The sequence below is a fragment of the Marmota flaviventris genome, chromosome 5 (genome assembly GCF_047511675.1).
Source record: "Marmota flaviventris isolate mMarFla1 chromosome 5, mMarFla1.hap1, whole genome shotgun sequence".
Lineage (NCBI taxonomy): Eukaryota > Metazoa > Chordata > Mammalia > Rodentia > Sciuridae > Marmota > Marmota flaviventris.
The window spans coordinates 117217987-117239649 of NC_092502.1; the positions used below are offsets into that span (position 1 = coordinate 117217987).

At 39.2% G+C, this 21663-nt stretch overlaps 1 long non-coding RNA gene across 3 annotated transcripts in view; it reads left to right on the forward strand.

Annotated features, from left to right (window-relative positions):
- Window positions 1–247: 247 nt before the first annotated feature.
- Window positions 248–21663, forward strand: part of LOC114094988 (uncharacterized) — an 88484-nt gene continuing 67068 nt past the window's right edge. For all 3 annotated transcript variants that reach the window (XR_011707519.1, XR_011707518.1, XR_011707520.1), the window contains exons 1-2: window positions 248–379; window positions 513–678. This is a non-coding gene — a long non-coding RNA (uncharacterized lncRNA). The remainder of the gene's footprint in view (window positions 380–512; window positions 679–21663) is intronic.

A 21663-nucleotide genomic window follows, 5' to 3' on the forward strand; every position in this document is an offset into this window, starting at 1 on the left:
TTTGGTATGTTACGATGCATACTCCTTCCAGGTCTTTTTCCTAATACCCACCAGCTTCTTGTGAATGTTTCCCAGTCCTTCTGCTGAGATGTCTGTATCTTAATCCTCTTACATGAAGCTGTCTCCTTATCATTAGAAGGCAAGCAGATGTGGCCTAACTGTTCCTTGTCACTTCCTTCCTTTGACTGGCTTTCCCCGTTTATATGGCCACCCTGTCTCATTTGTAAAAGAGATGAATCGTTTTTTTAGTGAGACTTGAAGGCAATAGTGCACAAACAGCGGTGATCCTGTGGAACTCTGCTGTTGCCCCCACCTCTGTTGATTTGTCCTGGAAGTGGGGACTTCACACAAACCGTATCATGTCTTGGCTTTTCCTCTGGTAAAGGAAAGTTTAGATGTCAACCTTGGAGACTTGCTGTTGGTCGCTATAGGTTGAATTGTGTTTTCCCCACAGATATATTGAAGTCCTAACCCCTAGGACTCAGAATGTGACCTTATTTGGTTCTTTACAGAGGTAATCAAGTTAACATGACTGCTTGAAAAGTGGAAATTTGGACTCAGAGACAGACACACAGAGAAGGAAGACAGTGTGAAGACACACAGGAGAAGATGGCAATCTGACTGGAATGATACCCTTACAAGCCTGGGACACCAAGGATTGATGACAAACACCAGAAGGTAGAGGAGGGAGGGTAGGTTCTCCCCTAGAGGATCAGAGAGACAGGAGCCTTGTTGGTATCTTGATTTCAGACTTTCACCACCCAGAACTGTGAGAAAAGACATTTCAGTTGTTTAGGTCACCTGGTTTTTGGTGTTACAGTATCCCTAGAACAGAATCCCTGGTGCTTCCGTGGAGAAGACTAGGGGGAGTGGGCGATGTTTACAGGGAGCAGAGTTGCAGAAGAACCAGCGAAATTCTTTGTAGCTGTTGACTCTTGGTTTTAATTCCTTTTAGGCTTAAGTGCGTGGCTCTCCTTTCTGTATATTGTTCATTCCAAAGCTGTTGGAGTCCATGAGCAAATCTCCCCTTTTTAGGAAAATGGAGAGAGTCTAAGTTAACTGAGTTGGGTTTCTGGCACTTAGAACGACCGTGTAACTGATGAAGACTTCTAAGTGTCCAAGCAGTTCAGGAACATGACATCTTCTAACACAAACGATAACAACTTCTTCAAGTGTCGTTCTTATTGAAAGCCGAGTATCTCCATTTCTTACACTATGAAACATGAACATACTGAATTCTCTTATATTTAATAGGAGAAATTCACTTGCAGAAAATATGGCTTGACTACATGGATAAAAGCAGGTCTCACACATTGGGGCTTTTAATATATTTGCTGTTTGTTCATTTATGTTGTCTTTTTACTTTCCATCTTAGCTGTTAAAAGTTAAGAAAATGGCAGAGTGTTTGCCTAGAGGAAATATTTGTGGGAGAAATGAGATATTTTTGTCGGTACTGGGGATTGAACCCAGGAGCTCTCTACCACTGAGCTACATCTTCAACCCTTTTATTATTTAAAAAATTATTATTATTATTACTATTACTATTATTATTATTATTTTGAGCAGAATCTTGCTCAGTTGCCCAGGCTGGCCTTAAACTCATGATTCTCCTACCTCAGCATCCCTAGTCTGGGAGGAAGGAACTCCCCAGAAGGTGGTGGGGAAAATAAATTTTTGTTCAATGATGGAACATGAACTATGTGGCGGGCATTGAGCTAGGTGCTAGGTACAATAGTGATTAGAATATATATTCATTTCTTCAAGGAGAGTATATTTTAGTTGGGGAAAGAAAGAAGTAAACAGGGAATGAAAGGGCTGGGGTTGTAGCTCAGGGGCAGAGCACTTGCCTAACATGCATGAGGCCTTGGATTCCATCCCCAACAAAGCAAAAACAAATCAGAAACAAAAACAAAACAGACCTAAATCAGGGAGATGAAAACTGTGGCTTACGTGTTCTGTTTGGAATGCTATTTGAAACTGTGAGAGGGCTATCTAATCAGTGTGGCTGGAAAGGGAAATTTCTTTGGAAAATGTGATATCTAAACTGAGACCTGAAGAGCTAGAGATTTGGCCAGGTGCAGGGATGTGGGGTTAGGGAGAAGAAGAGACGGGCATTCTAGACTGAGGCAAAAGCATGTTGAAAAGACCTGGAGGCAAGAGAGGACCTGGGATATCAAATAATCCAGAACAGCTAGATTGTATAATGATTGTATAATGCTTGGTTGAGGTCATAGTGATAAGCTGGAAATAGATCAAGAAAAACCTTTATGCCCTTCCATAGGGCTTGACTTTGGACTGCAGGCAGTGGGCATTTTTTTTTTTTTTTTTTTTTTTTTGGTGCTAGGGATTGAACCCAGAGCCTTGTGCATGCAAGGCAAGCACTCTATCAACTGAGCTATACCTGCAGCCCCTGTATTTTAAGCAGGAAAATAAGAAAGACCAGATTTGAATCTTTGAAAGCTGCAGCATATTTGAAAATGCTAAGAATTTCAGTTCAGAAGAATGTGACGTAATGTTGGTTTGATATGGTGGTGGCCTCCTGCACCAAGATAGTGGCAGTAGAAACAGAGGGAATAGATTGATTCGAGAGAAGTTAAGAGGTGCAATCGATAGGCCCTGCTCATGGATGACTGTGAAGGAAAGAAAGTGAAAGACAATATTCAGATATTTGCCTTAGGTTTTGCTGGATCATGGTGTTACTCACTGAGGTTGTGGATACAGAAGAATGGTTTTGGAAAGGAGGGGGAGATGCTGACGTCATTACTGAATGTGAAGGGCCAGTAGGACAAGCAGTGGAGATGTTAATCAGAGACTTGGATATACAGCATTGATGCTGAATGGAGGGATCTGGCAATTTGGAAGCTGAGTGAAGATACTTAGTAAGTGAAACTGTGCATGAGAGTACTCACAGGGAATGGATGAGATAACCAAGGGAGAATAAATAGTCATCTCTCAATGTCCATGGCTTCTAGGACCCTCTTTGGATACTGAAATCCATGGATGCTCAAGTCCCTCATGTAAAATGGCACTGTATTTGTATTTAACCTATACATATCCTCTTGTATAATTTATTTATATTTTTTTAGTTGTAGATGGACACAATACCTTTTTATTTTATTTAGTTATCTTTATGTAGTGCTGAGGATCGAACCTAGTGCCTCACATGTGCTATGCAAGCACTCTACCACTGAGCTACCATCCCAGCCCCACTGTTTACTTTTTTAAAAAAATATTTTTAGTTGTAGATTGACACAATACTTTTATTTTTGTTTATTTAGTTTTTTATGTGATGCTGGAGATAGAACCCAGTGCCTCATACATGTTAGGCCACAACCCCAGTCCCTAATTAAAAAAAAAATCTTTTTAATTTTTTAATTGTAGTCGGACACAATAGCTTTATTTTATTTATGTATTTTTATGTGGTGCTGAGGATTGAACCCAGTGCCTCACATGTGCGAGGCAAGCACTCTACAACTGAGCCATAACATCAGCCCCTCTTATATACTTTAAATCATCTCTGGATTACTTATATGATTTAATGCAATGTAAATAGTTGTGCTGTATTATTTAGGGAATGATGACAAGAAAAAAATAAGTGTGTGTATTCATGTTAGGCAAGTGCTCTGCCCCTGAGCTACAACCCCAGCCCTTTCATTCCCTGTTTTATTTATTTTTTTCAATATTTCTAACCAGGCATGTTGCTTCAATTCATTCATTCATTCATTCATTCATTCACATTTTTATTGGTGCATTATAGTTGTACACACCAATGGGATTTGTTATATATTCATCCATGCACACAATATAACAATGTAATTTGGCCAATATCACTCCTCAGCACTTCTTCCCTCCCCACCTCCCATGCGTTGGTCCCTTTCCTCTACAGATCTTCCTTTGGTTTTTAGGAGATACGCCCCACCTTTGTTTTCCATTTTTTCTCTCCAGATTCCACATATGATAGAAAATATAGGGCCCTTAACCTTCTGAGTTTGACTTATTTCCACTTAACATGATGGTCTCTGGTTCCATTCATTTTCCTGAAAATACCATAATTTCATTTTTCTTTATTGCTGAATAAAACTCCATTGTGTATGTATTTTCTTTATCCATTCATCCATTGATGGACACTCAGGCTGGTTCATAGTTTGGCTATTGTGAATTGTGCTGCTGTAAACACAGGTATTCATGTACCACTGTAGTAAAATGCCTTTAATTCCTCCGAGTAAGTACCAAGGAATGATATATCTGGGTTATATGGTGGTTCCATGCCTAGTCTTTTGAGGAACCTGCATACTGATTTCCAGAGTGGTTATACTAATTTATAGTCTCATCAATAACATAAAGTGTTCCTTTTTTTCCATAACCTCTCCAGCATTTATTATTATTTGTATTCTTTTTTGAAATATTTATTTTTTAGTTGTAGTTGGACACAATACCTTTATTTATTTATTTTTATGTGGTGCTGAGGATCGAACCCAGGGTCTCGCAAGGCGAGTGCTCTACCGCTAAGCCACAACCCCAGCCCATTATTTGTATTCTTAATGACAGCCACTCTGACTGGTATGATATGGAATCTCAGGGTAGTTTTGATTTGCATTTCCCTAATTGCTAATGATGTTGAACCTTTTTTTCCTCCCCGTGTATTGGCCATTGTGTTTCTTCTTTTGAGAACTTAGATACAATTCTTTTTCAAATATTTTCAATCCACAGGTGGTTGAGTCCGTGGATGTGGAATCCACAGATATGAAGGGCCAACTGTATTATGTAAAAAAAAAAATGTGAAAAAAATTTGAGAAATGCAACCTTTAAAGTATCATTCTTGGTAGCTGCCCTACATAAACAGCTTGACCTCTGGAACTCTCTACTAAGACTCATGGATGTGACACCCCTACTGGATTGTCACATTCCCTTTGAATGAAGCATGTATTACAACAGTAATGGAAAATTTACAAATGAGAAAAAAAACCCTCTTGGCGCTCCCCTAACCTGAACCTCTGGCTCCACCCCATATGCTTTCCCACATTCAGCTGGGTTTCTCCAAGCAGCTCTCAAATGCTGTGTGAGTGTGAAGGGTGAAGGATTCCCAGGACTTAACCTTTGGCTTTTGATTCAGTCCAAAGGTGAAAGTTGCTGTCAGGCTTGGAGCAAACACATGCTGAGGCCACTGTTTGAGGGGCCACTGTCATTTTAGGTTGACAAAGAACTGTACACACTCCTAATCCTGGTCTCAAAGTATATGAGATCAATTGCAGAACAAATATTAATATTTCACATCCCTGTTAGAAGTCTGAAAACTTTTCTAATTTCAAGTATCCTTGGACTTATTTCCTGGGCTTATTTATAAAGGGAGAGTCTAAACCTGTTTTTGAGAAAAGATAGAATTAAAAATCAGCAAATAGTTGTTTATGCCATACAGATAAGTTCCTTCTCAGAAAGTGAAGTTGTTCTTTCCCTCAGGGACTGCAGAACTCCTTGTAATTACTGCCATTTTCAGATCATGAGCTGTCTTTGCAGCATCTTTGCTTTCTTGGTGAGGGAAATTGGTAACTATTGTTTAAAAACAATAATTGACTTTTAGCTATTAAATTTAAATGTTTCGGGATATACTAGTAAATGTTTTCTGGCATATGAATGCCCTATAAAGAATGTAAAAATGCTATGATCTTGAATTGGAAAACAGGACATGCACTTAAACTAGCAAAGACAGCAAAGACAGTCATTCAATAATCAGCTGAAATTAAATGAAATTACCTATGATATTGTGCCCCCCCATCCCATTCTTAGTTCTGGAATTCCAAATTTTCCTATGTCTTAGCTGGTTGGTGGCCTGCTTTATCAAGATTAGAATTTTGGGGGTTGGGGTTGTAGCTCAATGGTAGAGCACTTGCCTAGCATGTGTGAGGCACTGGGTTTAATTCTTCAGCACTGCATATAAATAAAAGTCCATTGGCAACCAAAAGAAAAAATTTTGCATTGTTTAAGCACATTTTTTTCCTCTGAACAATATAGGTAACTCTCTATTCTATATTGATCTATTAATCTGACACTGCTTTGTATATACAAATTAGTAAACACTCTGATTCTTATTTTTGTTCTCAATTATCAGGTTTGATGGGATTTTTTTTAAATACCTGATGTAACTCAGTTAGCTTTGACTTTCCTGAATGTGTGAAAATGTCATTTCTGAGACCAACAGACTTCTGGTCACCAAGTTCTTTTGAAAGCTGAGTCATAACATGCTCAGTGACAGTGTTTATTTTTCTGAGAACAATGTAATAATAAAGATTGTATTCCTTGATCAGGGGTGTTTGGTCAAATACCCAACAATATCATTCAAGAAAGACATGACAATATAAGGTTCTAAACCAATAATAAAAACATCAAAACTGTTTTCTAGCTTCTATGAAATGGGCCAACTGCATTGTGACTGATTACACCAGAGACTTTAATGATTGATAAAATGTACTCATGGTATTACATGAAACTGTGACTCCACTGTGGCATAAATTTGCTCTAAAACTAACATATTGGTGATAATAAACATTAAGCATTTAACTAACAACAATTTTGCTTCTTTCTCAGAATTTAGAAAAGCTTTTTGTAGCATTTTAGAAGGCTCAGATTTCTTTAAAACATCTGTCTAGGGAAATTTGAACTAATTTCTTTTTTATTTCCCTCTCATAAAAATTCCCATTAGCAAATGAGCCCATTCAAAACTATTCCATTGATCTTGTAACTTGGTTGTATAAAAACATCCTTGAGCCTTTCCTTTTTGTCCTACAGGCTGAAAGTGCTACAGTGTAGAATCTCAAGAGCGCATAGGAATGAAGGGAACTAGGACATCAGGGACAGCCAGACCTGGAGGGGGACCCCTTGTCTATCATCCTAGCAGCACAGCAGTCACAGAGAACGGTTTGGCTTCATCATTTTTTTTTCCTGACCCTCTTCCAAGGAATACATTGTAAAAAGTGATGACTACAAGGAACTTATTTAAAACTACAGTGGAATTTAAAGAATGATCATAAAATGCTCATTTCATGACAAAACCCACAGTTTGTCACTCTTCTTCAAGCACCAAACAATTCCTGCAAAACAAACTACCCGTACCCAAATTCACCCCCACTCATTTTTATATTTCTTTCAACACTTTCATATCAGTTCAATGTCCTGTTGAGGACATAAACACCATTCACATTTGGGGCAGGTTATCAGTATAATTTACCCGTTTCAGCCCTTCTGAGACTATCTTTTTCTAGGGATGTGTGTGTATGTGTGTATGTGTGTGTGTGTGTGTGTGTGTGTTTTGCTAGCGATGGAGCCCAGGGCTTTGCTTATGGTAGACAAGGACTCTATCACTAAGCTGCACCCCTAGGCCATTACTCCCCAAACATTCTATCAAGTCATAAAAGAGTTTAACTCCTCCTCTTTCCTGGTCACTTCTCCTATCAGCTTGTCTGCTCTCCTCTTATCTCCTAATCAATCCTGGAGAGAAATTTGATTCCTACAATATATTGATACTTACTATGTGCCAGGCCCAGTACTAAATTTATAATATGTATTACTGCATTTGATGGCTATGCAATTAAAAGATTCTCAGTCTTAATTTCTGGTTTAAGCCAACTAAGGTTTAACAGGCTTTATTAACATGTCCCAAGTCGTATAGCTAGTAAGTGGTAAGACAGATGATAACTCTATTTCACATGAAGTCTACGTTTCTGACTATTGTGCAAAATGAATCTTCTGATATGGACATTGTCCGCATCGGGTGACCTTAGTGTTCTTTGAGGCATGTTTGGCTTCTGAGATGTCTTTTTCTTATGGCAATCTAAGCATGGGACCTAGCCTAATAGTCTCCTCTATGTTCAAACTTAACAGTCACTCCACAATCAGTTTAATTGGATGCCTCTTCGTGCAATTTAAAGTTCACTTTGAAACTAGAGTTCTCCAGGGAAACCAAAGTCTCCTTAGAAACAATGTTTGAATTTGGATTGCTATAGAAGAAACTTTAAAAGCCCCAGTCCCTTCCACTTCTATTCTTGGATGGGTTTTGGCCTGTAGCTAGTTCAGAAATTCTTCATCCTCATTTAGACTCCTAGGGAGTGGCAGCCCAGCCTCATTCTGCTCATAGCAGATTCCCTTCTGGCGCTGACCCCCCACAGGGCTAGCACTGAGTGGACAGCTGCAGAGCCCACTCTGAGTAGGGGCATGCATGTCCCCAGACAGGATGTGCTCTCATCCTCTGTGGCAAACCTAATTGCTGCTTTCCTACTTTAGTTACATTCTATAGCTAAACCTTGTGGGTGTGACTAAGACATTCTGTGCCCTGAAATTGCAAGTGGTTTTGAAAAGTGACCTCAACTCTTAGCTTCCACACTCATTTAGTTATATGTAGCGAAGGTACCTTTCTCATGCTCTGTCTTCCCTTCCTTTGATGTGCAAACCTATGTATCCTATTAGTATTCAAAGTCACTTAAATTTCAAGTACCATTCATTAAGGATGTTGATCTCTAAATACATAGATACTTCTATCTACATATTCAGAGAGTGAGTGGGAGGGAGGCAAGAGGTATCATATGCATAGCTATTCTTCATTTCCTTGCATTGAGCTGCTCTCTCATCTGATTTTCTTTTCAGACACCTGTTTCTCTTTGTTTTTCTAGTCTATGATACTACTACCTCAAAATCTAGAGCTACCTTCTATGAGCTTCTTGGCTGAGAGTCCTTTTAATACCTAATCAATGATGACAGAACTTAATATGGAGTGGTAGAGAACCATGAATATAGGAAATCTATGCATGAAAGTGTGTCCTACTCACCTGTGGATAGGCAAGAAAGCTGCTGACATGAGATCATTTCCTCAAAAGGGACATTTCAGAGTCATATCAAGGTGGCTATAACTTCTACCATAAGTTACTTGCTTGTTTAAAGTGTTTCCTACGTTGACTTTCAAAGAAATTTTAATAAGCAGACCATGCAAAATGCTCAAGTACATTTTGGGGAATGTTGGAGTTAAATGCAGCTGAGTAGTTTTCTTGGTGGCAGGTTTAGGAATGTGCATTCTAACTGTTCACAGAGGGCTCCTATCCTAGTTTCTTGACCACAGAATTTTTCTTTTTGTCATCGTAAGTCTATTAATAGCTCGTAGTACAGAGTTCTGACAATCACAGTGCAGGGAATGCTGAAATTCTTTGTCTGAAGCTTTAAAGGTTCTTGTCAAAAGTGCATGTATTATCCAGGAGGGAGTTCAACTGACCACCAATCTCCAAGAAATAAGTTGGCTGAAATTAGCCACCTCATTTCACATGGCAAGGACTGAGAACAGCTTCTGGCTTCCTTTACCTTCAATTTGAATCCCAGTTTGGTCATTACTGTGTGACTATGGCTAATTTTTGACCCCACTGGTTTTCTTTCTGCCTCTGTAATTTATAAACCCTACTGGGTTATGGTGGCATCAGAGATATTTATAAGGATGCAGCAACAGCCACCCACTCATTACTCAGTACCCCCCAGCAAACACTTTAAGAAGCTTTGTCTATTTCAGACATTCTCTGGCTTAAATGGAAGAAAGACTTTCCAACCTAAATGTCCTTAATCTTGACAACCTAAATGTCCTAAATCTTCTCATAGTCTTTTTGCCTCTGAACAATGTGACTTTAATCAAACATAGCTGCTAAATATTGGGCAGGGTGAGAGTGGGGTAATCCTGCTGAGAATTACAAGGAAAAATGCTGAAGGATACTGTGTATTAACATTTTCTGGACAATTTTAAAAAGGCAGTAGTGGTACAGAGGTAGCATCTCTGTGGCATGGCTGGGATTTTGTAGAAACCAGTCAGCAGTGAAGGTAGGAGGTCTTGACAGCTTTGAAAGCAGGAAGACAAGCAATTAAGAATGAACCAGGGGCTCCTCTCAGTGATGCAGAACACACTTTGCAAACTCCAGTATGAAATTTTAAAATTAAGTTAAAATCACTTAGGTGTTCTGCCTCATGTTTAGCAAACTCTTTAGAGTTTAAAAAATATTTTCACATATCTTGTCCAAACTGTTTTTTTAAAAGAATTTATCTTCTAGGGAAGTTTGATGTTTACAGAAAAGTTGCCTAGAAAGAAGAGAGGCTTTCATATGCCCATTCTCTCCCTTTCTTAGTTTGTCCTATTAAGGTTTCCCAAAAATGTGGTGTATTTGTTACAACTGATGAAACAAATTTGATACACTATTATTAAATAAAATCCATAGTCTGCATTGGGTTTACTTCATGTTGTACAGTTACATGGGCTTTGACAGATGTAAAAGGTCATGTACTTACCATTAGAATATCATGTAGAATAGTTTCACTACCCAAGAAATACTCTGTGCTACATCTATTCATCCCAGGAGAGAACTACCTATCCTTTTTCTGACTCTGTAGTTTTCCTTTTCTAGAATGTTGTATCATTGGCCAAACTAATTTTAATCTTCATGACAACCCTGTAGCTACGAGGCAAGTCTTATTACCCATAATAGAGGAGATAAATCCAGTGAGCTGAATCACACAGATTGAAGGTACCTGAACCAGGATCAGACCCAGCTAACAGCAATGCCCTTGTCTATCCCAGAAAGGGGCAAATTGCTGAGGATGTAAACTGCTACAGTGCTGAGCCCAAGCATTTTAAATTCTAATGTTAGCTAGGAGGAGGAAGATTGCACATCTTCAAAGGCAACTAGATGCATGACATTGATTATATGAGGCTCAGAGATGACTTCAGAGATGAAGGGTTTAGTGCCCCATAATTAAGAAGGAAGGCCAGTCCCTGCAGTGTGACACAGAGGGCTTACTGACTCATCCTATTTGTCCTCTCTGTTGCTATTTATGGGTTTCCCAGTTGCTGATATTTGTTGGTTAAATGCTCACACAACCAGTCTTGCCTAAAGCAGTGTTGCTCATGGGGTGTTGAGAATAAATAGGGTGACAGGTGTTGTGTAAGAGTCATTTTTAAGAATGTGTAGTTGCTGATTCTTTTTTTTAACGTTCACCATGCTTAAAATACAAGTATTCTGAGAGAAAATAAAAGCCAGACCCTTTGGGTAGATACTAAAGACTTTCTGGGTGTGCTGGCTGGGCAGACACTGAGGTCAGTATTACTAAAGTCATTAACAGCTCAGGAAATGAGGGGAAGGAGAAGTGGAGACAATTAAAGAAAAAGCCAAAAGGTAGTCACTCAAGCAACTTTGTTTCTGTTTATCATTAGAAACAGATGATAACAACAATACCTTCCTAAACTGTATTTGTCTGAATCTAGGTAGTAGACATATTGCTTACTAAAAGGAGTGATTGAAGAAAAATTAAGAAAGGTGCTATTTACAAAGATCCTAGAGCCAGCAATTGCAGGGAGCCATTACTACCCTCAAGTCTACAGGTGCAAGGGAAGGAGAGAGCTACTGGAACCTGGAAAGGGCTAGTTCAGCAGAAGCCTGCCTGATCTAACTGGGTCCTTTGGTGGAGGAAAGCAGCCACTGCCAACCCACAGGAATGGAGTTGAGGAATAAATAACTCTCTTTTTGCTTATTCTTGTATCTCTTCCTGATGCCACCCATTGGCCAAACCCCAAATAAGACAGAGACCAAGGAAACCCATATGATGTGATCCACGAAGGTCAGTGCCCTGAGACCCTGGGTTGACAGGGCAGACAAGGTTGGGGCATGGTTCTGGAGGGCCACATGCCAAACATCATCATCTGTAGGGAAGAGGACGATGTTAATGCTCTGGGATTAGACAGGGCCAGAAGATTTTGTTGGAATCTGCTTTCTTAAGTTTTTATTAATATTAAATTTATAATTAACTAATTAAAATATGAAGATGAAATATATTGAATACTGTTTCAACCTTATACAACCCTGAAAGCCTTGAAGTGCCTTTTTACAAAAGTGTGTCTCTCTCCAAAGCCCTTTTGAAAATCACTCCTAAGAGCAAGACAAAGGTAGATTTGCAAATGTTGACTGTATGGTCATGTGTACCTTTAATGGTGGGGACACATCCTTAGGTGATTTCATCATTGTACATATCATAGAGTGTACTTACACAAACTGTGACAGAATGTCTAAGTGGGACATTCTGATGGGACAACCACTGTAATCCCAATGTATATGTGGTTCATCGTTGACTGAACCATCATGGGGCAGCACATAACTGAGAAACTGAGAGAAAATTTGAATAAACCCTCTAGCTTTGTTTGCTTTTAGTTGACTTTTAAAATCACACATTTTGGGAAGTCATATATACCACCAATGTATGATGATTATCCTGCTGGTCTTACCAAAGATAACACCTCTGATGGATGGGCCGTGATGATAATAACAGTTGCCTAGGTTACTTATCAGAGACTCAAGGTTTATTTTAAGTGAAACTGCAGACTTTTCACTTGGACCTATGAGACACCTGTTCCATGGGTGACCTTTTGACAGCTGAGGGCCAAAAGCTCCACCTTCAGATCACGCTAATGTCACCATTTTCTGAACATGGGTCTTCTGAGGAACTATAAAGATTGATTACACATGTGTGGACCACTGATTACATCCTCTGATCACCTTTTCCCAAACCTTAAGTCACTCTACTTTTTATCCCATAAATATTCTTATACCCTATCCTCAGGGAGGAATGCATTTGAGACTTTTCTCCTATCTTCACACTTGACTGCCTTGTTAATAAACTCTTTCTCTTTTGTAAAACTCACTGATTGCCACACTGTGCAGTCAGCAAAATCAGCCGTGTTTGGTAACAACTGCGTATGGAAAGCTTTGTGTATGGAAACTGCATGTGGAAATCTACTGAATAATTGAAATAATAGCGTGTCCCTGTTTGCACCTAGATTTGATGTTTTAATATTTTCCCAGCTTGCACCTTGATTTAGCTAAGTTTATTCATTAATTCACCCAACAAACACAGACTGCGCTTCTATGTTGTGACTATAAAGTGGTTTACAATAGTCTGTCTTTTTCTAGCAATCCAGGCCCTCCCTTTCCTAGCAACTGCTGGCAGGACTGACAACAGGTGGTGAGCAAAAGTCTCTCTGAGGAGGTGACAGATGAGCAGATATCTAAAAGAAGTGAGGAAGGAGCCAATTCCAATGGACTGGGAAAGGGCTGAGCAACAGCTTGCTCAAAGGCCCTGGGGTTTGCTTGAAGAATAGCAAAGGCAGAGGACCAAGGATGCTAGGAGAGTTGATTGTGGGATGCTGCAAGAAATCTGGGTTTTAGTTTAAGGGTGATGGGTAGTAATTAGAAGGCTCTGAGCAGGACAGTGAGATGACAGAATTTATCTTTTTAAAAAAGATCACTATAGCTGCTGTGTGGAGAATTGATTCCAGGGGAACAGAAGCAAGACTTGTTAGGCTATTGCAGTGGTCTAGCTAAAGAATGGCAATGAAGAGCAATTGGGCATGGATACACTTTATATGATTACTCATACTCTCCTTTTAATCAAGGACTATTTAGTTTTCTAAAGAAAGAATTCTTTTGTGGAGGAAGTTCAGAGAAAATACACTGGTTAAAAAGATTTATTATTGATGTCTAACTTAACCCATCTCAAATTTTCTCGAGAGACTTACCTAAAAGGCTGTTTTCCCAATCCCTTACTCAGAAGATTCTAATTTCTTCAAGGCCTAGAAATCTGTATTTTGGAATCAGACTGAGAATTACCATTTAAGTCATTAGCAGCACCCCTAGTGGTAGCTATTTGAAATTGCAGATGTAACAGAGTATTGTACTTTCAATTCTTCATATGTAAATTTGTTACATGCAATGTAGCAATCTTTCATAACTATAATCTGGTTAAATAGAGCTAGCTTTAAGGGAATAGCCAAATGGGGTGGAAACTCCTTCCCAGTGATTATCTGGTAATAACTCCGAAAAGTATTAAAAGAGACAAAAATAATAATAATTGAATCTTTGTGAGTAGTAATTAATGGGCCTTTACCATGTTAGAGAGCACTAATATCTTCAAACCCACAACCCATCTGATTATTAGGGTGCTATCAGACTAAAGTAATTGCAGCTGTGCAGGTAAAAGAAAAAGATTTGAAAATTAATAAAACCCAACACTGACTTAGGTAGCAGAGCTTATACCAGCTCTGGCAGAACAGCAGGACAATCCCCAGGGACGTGTACTTCTTTTAACCATTGCTGTAACTAGGCTAGAGCAAGCTCATGTTAGAATTTTATTTGTCATTTGGGGTTGGAAATACCTCCTTTAGATCAGATCCTTGAGCCAGACTATCTCACCTGGAACACCACTGCTGTCTGTTTTCTTGATGGCTTCTATGCCTTCCTGCCCTGGACTTTCCAGAGAGCTGAACAGAGGGCAATCTAGACTTTGAGCCTGGCTGTGCAAGGGGAAGGTATTCCAAGGCGGCATCTACAATCAGGTTGGCTGGAAGAAACTTCCAGCTTTGTAGTTTGTTTACTTGTTTTCACTGTCATTGTCCGGTTCTCCATGAGCATTCATCCTACATGTTAACACCTGTGTTTTCTCCTATTTGCAAAGGCTCCTATTTGAATCAGAAGATCATCTAGTCCGCATTTCTTTGGTTCTAGATGAGAACACTGAGATATGAGTAGAATGGTAGGTAGCTCTGAGGTTGCATACAGGGGCACCTGTTCAGCTGGAACTGAACTCATTGTGGCCCTGGGGTCATCCTACTTTCAGTGACCATCCAGCCCCTTGGCACCTGCTCTCCTTCCTCTTCTTCCCTTCATTCCTACAAATGCCTCACACCCTCCCACACCCCGAACCACAGCCCCCCCAATACACATTCAGTTTCTCTTGTTTTTGTCTTTCTGCAAACCCTATTTCTCCTGCCTATCTTGGCAAGCTGGCTGAAATATGAAAAAAACAGGAAAACAAGCCTAAAATAATAATAAAAATATTTTAAAATAAACCCAAATGAAACCTCAGCTGTCCAAACATCACCAACTAAATTATGCAGTGTTTATTTATGTTCCTGCACCTTGATTTATTTTTGTAGGTTAAGCCTCTGACAGGAAAAAAAAAAGACTTATTTTGTGACAATTCAAAGGAGAAAGAACTGGAAGGAGGAAATAAAAAACAAAAGGAAAGGTGAGCTGATAGACTACATAACTAATTAAGGCGACACGAAATACAAATCTAGACATGCCCACATGTATTTTTCCACTTAGAAACAATCCCAAGCAGCAAGCCCTGCGCAGTCTTATTTCCTCAAGACTGGCTTGCCCTTGCTTGAACTACCCCTGAAGTAGAAGTTAGCCTGCCCTCTAGTGGTGCCCGAGGACACGCACTTTCATTCGGGCGCCCAATGTGGAGTTTTGGTTATCCAGGGACAGATAATTGGAAAATAAAAATGTGGATGTGTAACCGATGTGATTCTGCAATCTGTATACGGGGTAAAAATGGGAGTTCATAACCCACTTGAATCTAAAGCATGAAATATGATATGTCAAGAGCTTTGTAATGTTTTGAACAACCAATTAAAAGAAAAAAAAAAAAAAAAAGAAAACTCACTCTCAGAAGGAACTGTCCGCTGCTCTCCAGTACGTACGGTAGGTGGAGACACACACTGAAACACTGTGACATAGTCAACCTGCTTTCCTTTGGCTCTTAGAAGATTGTTAGGCACCTGGAGTTATTGAAAATAATTTTAAGATTTATTGAAAATAACTATATAAGGTTTGGCCTTGTTTATTTGTGATGTTTCATATTTCCTACTTGTTCTTAATTCTTGAAAAATGTTAAGATATGACGATTTTAAACATGTACAGTTGCTAAAACCATTAGCTCATATTAAATATGTTATTTATTCATATTAAATATGCAGAGATTTGGGGTGGGGTGGGGTGAAGTGGGATAGGATGGGTGCACAAAGGTTAGTGAGGTATAGATCCTGCTCTTTAAACCTGTCCTCTAATTGGGAAAGAGACTATATATGGGCATAATTACAGTGCATGGCAGGATTATAAACAAAGATGGATTTTAAATATATATGAATACACATAGAAAGAGCAACAGTGCCAGGTAAGTCTATATCTTATTTAATATTTATTACAACTTCATAATTTATCCTCTTTCCATAGGAGGAAAAAGAGGTTCAGAAAGATTATGTAACTTGTCCTGGTTTAGAAAGCAAAAAATATAGCAAAACTGAAATTTTAATTCAGATTTTTAAATTTATTCTGATTTGTTATACATGATGGCAGAATGCAATTCATTTCATATTACACATATAGAGCACAATTTTTCAAGTCACTCATTGTACACAAAGTATTTTCACACCATTTGTGTCTTTATACATGTACTTAGGGTAATGATGTCTAACTCATTCCACCATCATTCCCACCTCCTTCCCCCGCCTCTTCCCCTACCCTCCCTTTGCCCTATCTAAAGTTCCTCCATTCCTCCCATGCTCCCCCCACCAATTACTATTATGCGTCTGCATCCTCATATCATAATTCATATTTTTTTGATTCTGCCTTTATTTCAATTGACGTTGACAGGTCTTTAATGAGAGTCTGCCATGTACCAGGTGCCATGCTATGTGCCAGAGGTGCCCAGATGAAGATGCTGTCACTGGAGCATCTTTAGTTGCAGCATTAGGACTATCACCGTGGAGGGGACTGGACTATGAAGAAATAATTATACTATATCATTATAGGTGTAATAACAAAGTATGTACAATTTGCCTTTAGAGCAAAATAGCAAAGTCTATTCTCTGTATGTATATTGTCACACTTTCTGTCATGTGACCCTGATAATTGGCCATGATTGAACTGGTTAGGAATCTATAACATGGCCAAAGGAGATTTGGATTTAGATTTATCAGAGGGCTCTGTGGAAGCCTAATGTATGAATTCTGCCCTGTAGGGGAGGTGACTCACTGATGCAACCCATGATATTTCATGGGCGACTTCCAGTGTTAGAAGCTTTAATTCTACAGAGCCATAGTAGAACTAGAAAGAAACAAGCTGCTGAAACGATAAGAAGCAGAGTCAGAGAGTTAGAGGAAGAGAGAAGTGTACTGTGAGCATGGGATTGTCACAGGAATAAGGGACCAAAGGTCCCTCTTCTAGTAGAAGCTACTGTTACTTCTTTAGTGGTGTTCCTGGGCACCTCTAGGCTGGCCTGTGTAGCTGCTTAGCAGGTTCCTGTGCTTCCTCATTGCCTGTGTGTCGTCACAGCCATCCAGGTCACCTGAGGTCAACTGAGACAGGTCACCTGATTGTCAGTGCAGGAAGAGTCCAGCTGAAGTATGCTGAGGAGAGATTGAGGAAGAGTGGCTCAAAGGTGGACTCAACAATGGCTTTACCCTGAGGTGAGGCCTTAGCTAGCAGAGTTTGAGGGTGAGAGTCGGAATATGACAAGAAGTCAGGATATGGAAGGGGCTCCCTCCCACAGGTGCATGTTCCTGAACAGGAACCAGTGGCAAAACCTGAATTTCCAGATTTTCCTTCCATACTAATGACACCAGAAATTCTCCCTTCAAGAGCCCTGGCATTGACAGGGAGGAATGGGAAAGGGGAACTTTCTCTTTTGTGGAGGTTCTGAGTTCTTGAAAGATGGTGGTTCTGACCATGAAGTGTAGCTTTAAATATTGGCTGGTTCTTATCAACTGGGGCTATCTTTACTTCTAGGGGCAGCAGGGAATAGTGAAAAATGGCAGAATATGTACAATAAATCTTCTTGGGATGTCATTGTCCTAGATGATCTGGGCAGGTGGGGGGGGGTGCGGAGAAAGTTTTAAAATTGTATAATCTTACAATTTTTTTAATATATCATGTATGTGTTAGTGTAAGTCTTTTTCTGTGTTGCCATTTTTTTTGCACTCACTTGTATAAAAGTCAGGAATTCCTGTGATCCCAGGATAGAATCACACTCAAAGAAATATGAACTTTCCTTTTAATCGTAATTAAGATTTTATTTCTATATGAAAAAAAACTTGATCTAGTATGAAGTGGTAAGCAAAAATTGCATGTATTTAGAGGCAAAACACAAGGCATCAGAGAAATTTCTGCTCTAAGCTATAGCCTCTAGTCTAGATGGATTCAGTTTTCTCTATCCTAAAGGGAACGTCAGGAAAAAGTTGGAGAAGTACTCTGTTATGTTCCTGCCTTGACTTCTCTGTGTTGATCAAGTTCTCCCTATTAAAGATTCATGTATAGTCAGGTGCCATTCACAGCAGGGACATGCTCTGAGAAATGTGGCGCTGGGTGACTTTGTCATTGTGTGAACATCATAGAATGTACTTACATGAACCTAGATGGTGTAGATCAGTCTCTCCATGCCGTCAGGGGACATGGAAACCTGAGATGTATGAGGATACTGTGGGCTCCACACAACCATGTTTTATAGCAAACTTCTTTTATAAGCAGGAGAAATACATTGTAGAATAACAATTAAAAGTATAGTATGGTAAAAGAAGAATAAAATTATTTTCTGATAAATGGATGGAACTAGAGCTATCCTGCTGGGTGACATAAGCAAGTCCCCCAAAACCAAAGGCTGAATGTTCTCTCTAATCTGTGGATGCTAACACATAATAAGGAGGGGGGAGAGAAGAATAGAAGTTCATTGGATTAGACAAAGGGAATGAAGGGAAGGGGGGATAGGAATGGGAAAGACAGTAGAATGAATTGGATGTAACTTTTCCATGTTCATATATGAATACACAACCAGTGAAACTACACATCATGTACAACCACAGAATGGGATCCTAATTAAAAGAAGTTATATCCCATGTATGTATAATATGTCAAAATATGCTCTACTATCATGTATATCTAAAAAGAATAAAAAATAAAAAATATAGTATGGTATAAATAAAAAATATAGTATGTAAAACAGTAACAGCCATTTATTATCATCAAGGGCTATATATAGCACACAGTAGCATGTGCTACACTTCTATCTGACTGGAGCGATGTAGGCTTGTTTATACCAGTATCACCACAAACATGCACATAATGCTTTGCTCTACAACATCACACCAGCTACCACCGTGTCACTAGGTGATTGGAATTTTTCAGCTCTACTATAATAATCTTATGGAACTATAGGTAAATATGGTCCATCTTTGGATAAAATGTCCTGTTCTTATATCGCCCGTGACTACAGTTTGATTAAAAAAACCCTTTAACTGTGGTAAAAAAGCACATTGCACAAAATTTACCACCTTACCCAGTTTTAAGTGTATAGTTCAGTGTTGTACTGCAGATCCCCAGAACTTTTTCATCTTGTAAAACTGAAATTCTATACTCATTTAAAAACTCCCCACACTTCTCCCTCCAGCCACTCTTCGACGATCACCAATCCACTTCATGTTTCCATGAATTTAATTACTTTAGATACTGCATATAAATGGAAGCACACAGCATTTGTCCTTTTGTAAATGGCTTATTTCAATTTAGCATAATGCCATCGGTTTCATTCATGCTGTAGCAAGTGTCAGGATTTCCTTCTTATTAAAACTGAATAACATTTCATGGTTTGTATGCATCATTTTATCCATTTGCCGGTCGATATATATCAGAGTGGCTGCCACCTCTTGGCTATAGGGGAATAGTGTTGCTCTACCTGGTCCTGGGGTTTCTGGATCATATGGTAGTTCTGCTTTTAGTTTCTTGAGCAACTTGTGCACTATTTTGTATAGTGTCTATAGCATTTTACATTCCTCACAACAGTGCAAAAAGGTTCCAATTTCTCTACTTCCTTGTCAGTGCCTTTTTTATTTTTATTTTTTTGGTACCGGGGATTGAACCCAGGGACACTTGACCACTGAGTCACATCCCCGGCCCTATTTTGTATTTTATTTAGAGACAGGGTCTCACTGAGTTGCTTATGGCCTCGCTTTTGCTGAGGCTGGCTTTGAACTCATGATCCTCCTGCCTCAGCCTCCCAAGCCACTGGGATTATAAGGTGTGCCCCACTGCCCAGCAGTGCTTATTTTTCTGATGGGTGTGAGGTGGCATGTAGGTTGATTTTAAAGTGCCAGTTCCCCTTGAAGTGGGAAGGGGATCTCTGAGCTTTCAGGTCTTCTGGTAAACTTTGGTTTTTAGCAACCAGCTGAGGTCATTCATTAAGTACATCTAATTTTGGTGTAGGCAAGTCGTTAGGTCCCTAGAAGGAGTTTCTAGATCACCTCTCACATGGTGAAGGGTTAAAACTTGAAGCCCAGGAGTTGGGGCTGCCTGAGAAATCTAACGTGGGCTATTTCCTTCTTTGTTGTTTTTACCCTGTGGACATTTTTATTGAATGAAAACAAACATCTTCATCAGAATTATTCTAACATTGTTGAGAATATCATCAAGAAATTATTTTCTGTAAATGATTCTTTTGAGTTAATTCTTTAAGCACATTTCTACTGTGCGTTTAAATAATTTTGAGTATTTTTATTTTACTGTAGTAATTCAGGTTTTATTCAATGACCGCGTTTTGTCCATATTAACTTTTCTCAACTTTAGCTCTGTCAACATTGGATTTTCTTTCATGGTCATTTGTTTACCAAGTCTAATTTTCCTGAGTCAGGTCCTGCAAGGTATAATTTGAGAAGAAGGTTTAATAGTTTTTAAGCTCAATAACAAGTTTTTTCTGTGTGTGCAATTTTTGCTTTGGTTAGTTTCATTTTGTTATTTTTACAAATTTTACAAAATTTTGAGGATTATCAACATAATAGGATTCTTCAAATCAGTTTTTTTGGTCAATACCAAGCTTATATAATTTCAGCTATTCTAAGTTTGACTTTAATTTTTTTTTCTAGTGACCACTTTAAAAATGTGCTTAGAGTCAAAATATTAAGATCATAACATTTTGTTTTCATCTAAATGTTTTCTGATTAAAAATATTAAAAATACTATGAACAAGTCCTCACTTAGGCATAGATTTTACAGGTAAATCTAAAAGTGAGAAAGAAGTTCCAGGTGTTCTTGTTCTGTCACTTACCACCCCTGTGTCTACATACTGTTCAAGTCTTCATCTAAAAGGGAAGTAATTTAAACATGATTTCTAAAGCCCTTCCAACCCTGGCAGACTATGTTTAAATCACTACCTGTAGCGGGTGCACTACTTGATCATAGCTTTGCTTCTTGATTCACTGCCTCCCTCTTCTTGCCTCATCTCCTCTCAATCATTGCCTGGAAGAGCCCATAACTTGGGCAGGAACCTTCAACCTTCCCCACACAGTTCTGACCTCCTTTTCTACACAGTCTTGGCTCTTGACCTGCTCCAGAGCTCCACTATTCATAGGAGCTCAATGTACATCCTTCTGATTGAGCATGTGCCAGCCAAGAGCTCCGAACAGCCTTCTTTACCACTGACCTCCGTCTGTCTAGAAGTTCCAAGGTCTTCAGTGGCCACGCTGAGCTTTGTTTTGACCTATCCCCACCACTTAGCCCATCTTATTCCTATGGCTTCTGTTTTGTTCAGGCGTGGAGGGAGAACCTTAGGGTTATATAGCTATGGTTTAAGGTAGAATATATTAGTACCCCCCGGGTTGGGTTGATTAACTTGCTTTGCTGGTTTCTGGGAATCCTCTGAGGAATTCTATGGTGAGAACTTTGAAAAGGCAGGATCAAAGCCCTTGGATAAACCTGGATGGAGAATGTTCTAAATACAGAGAAAGGGGGAGAAGGGAGAGTGTTGAAAGGCTGCCAGTGGCACACCTGG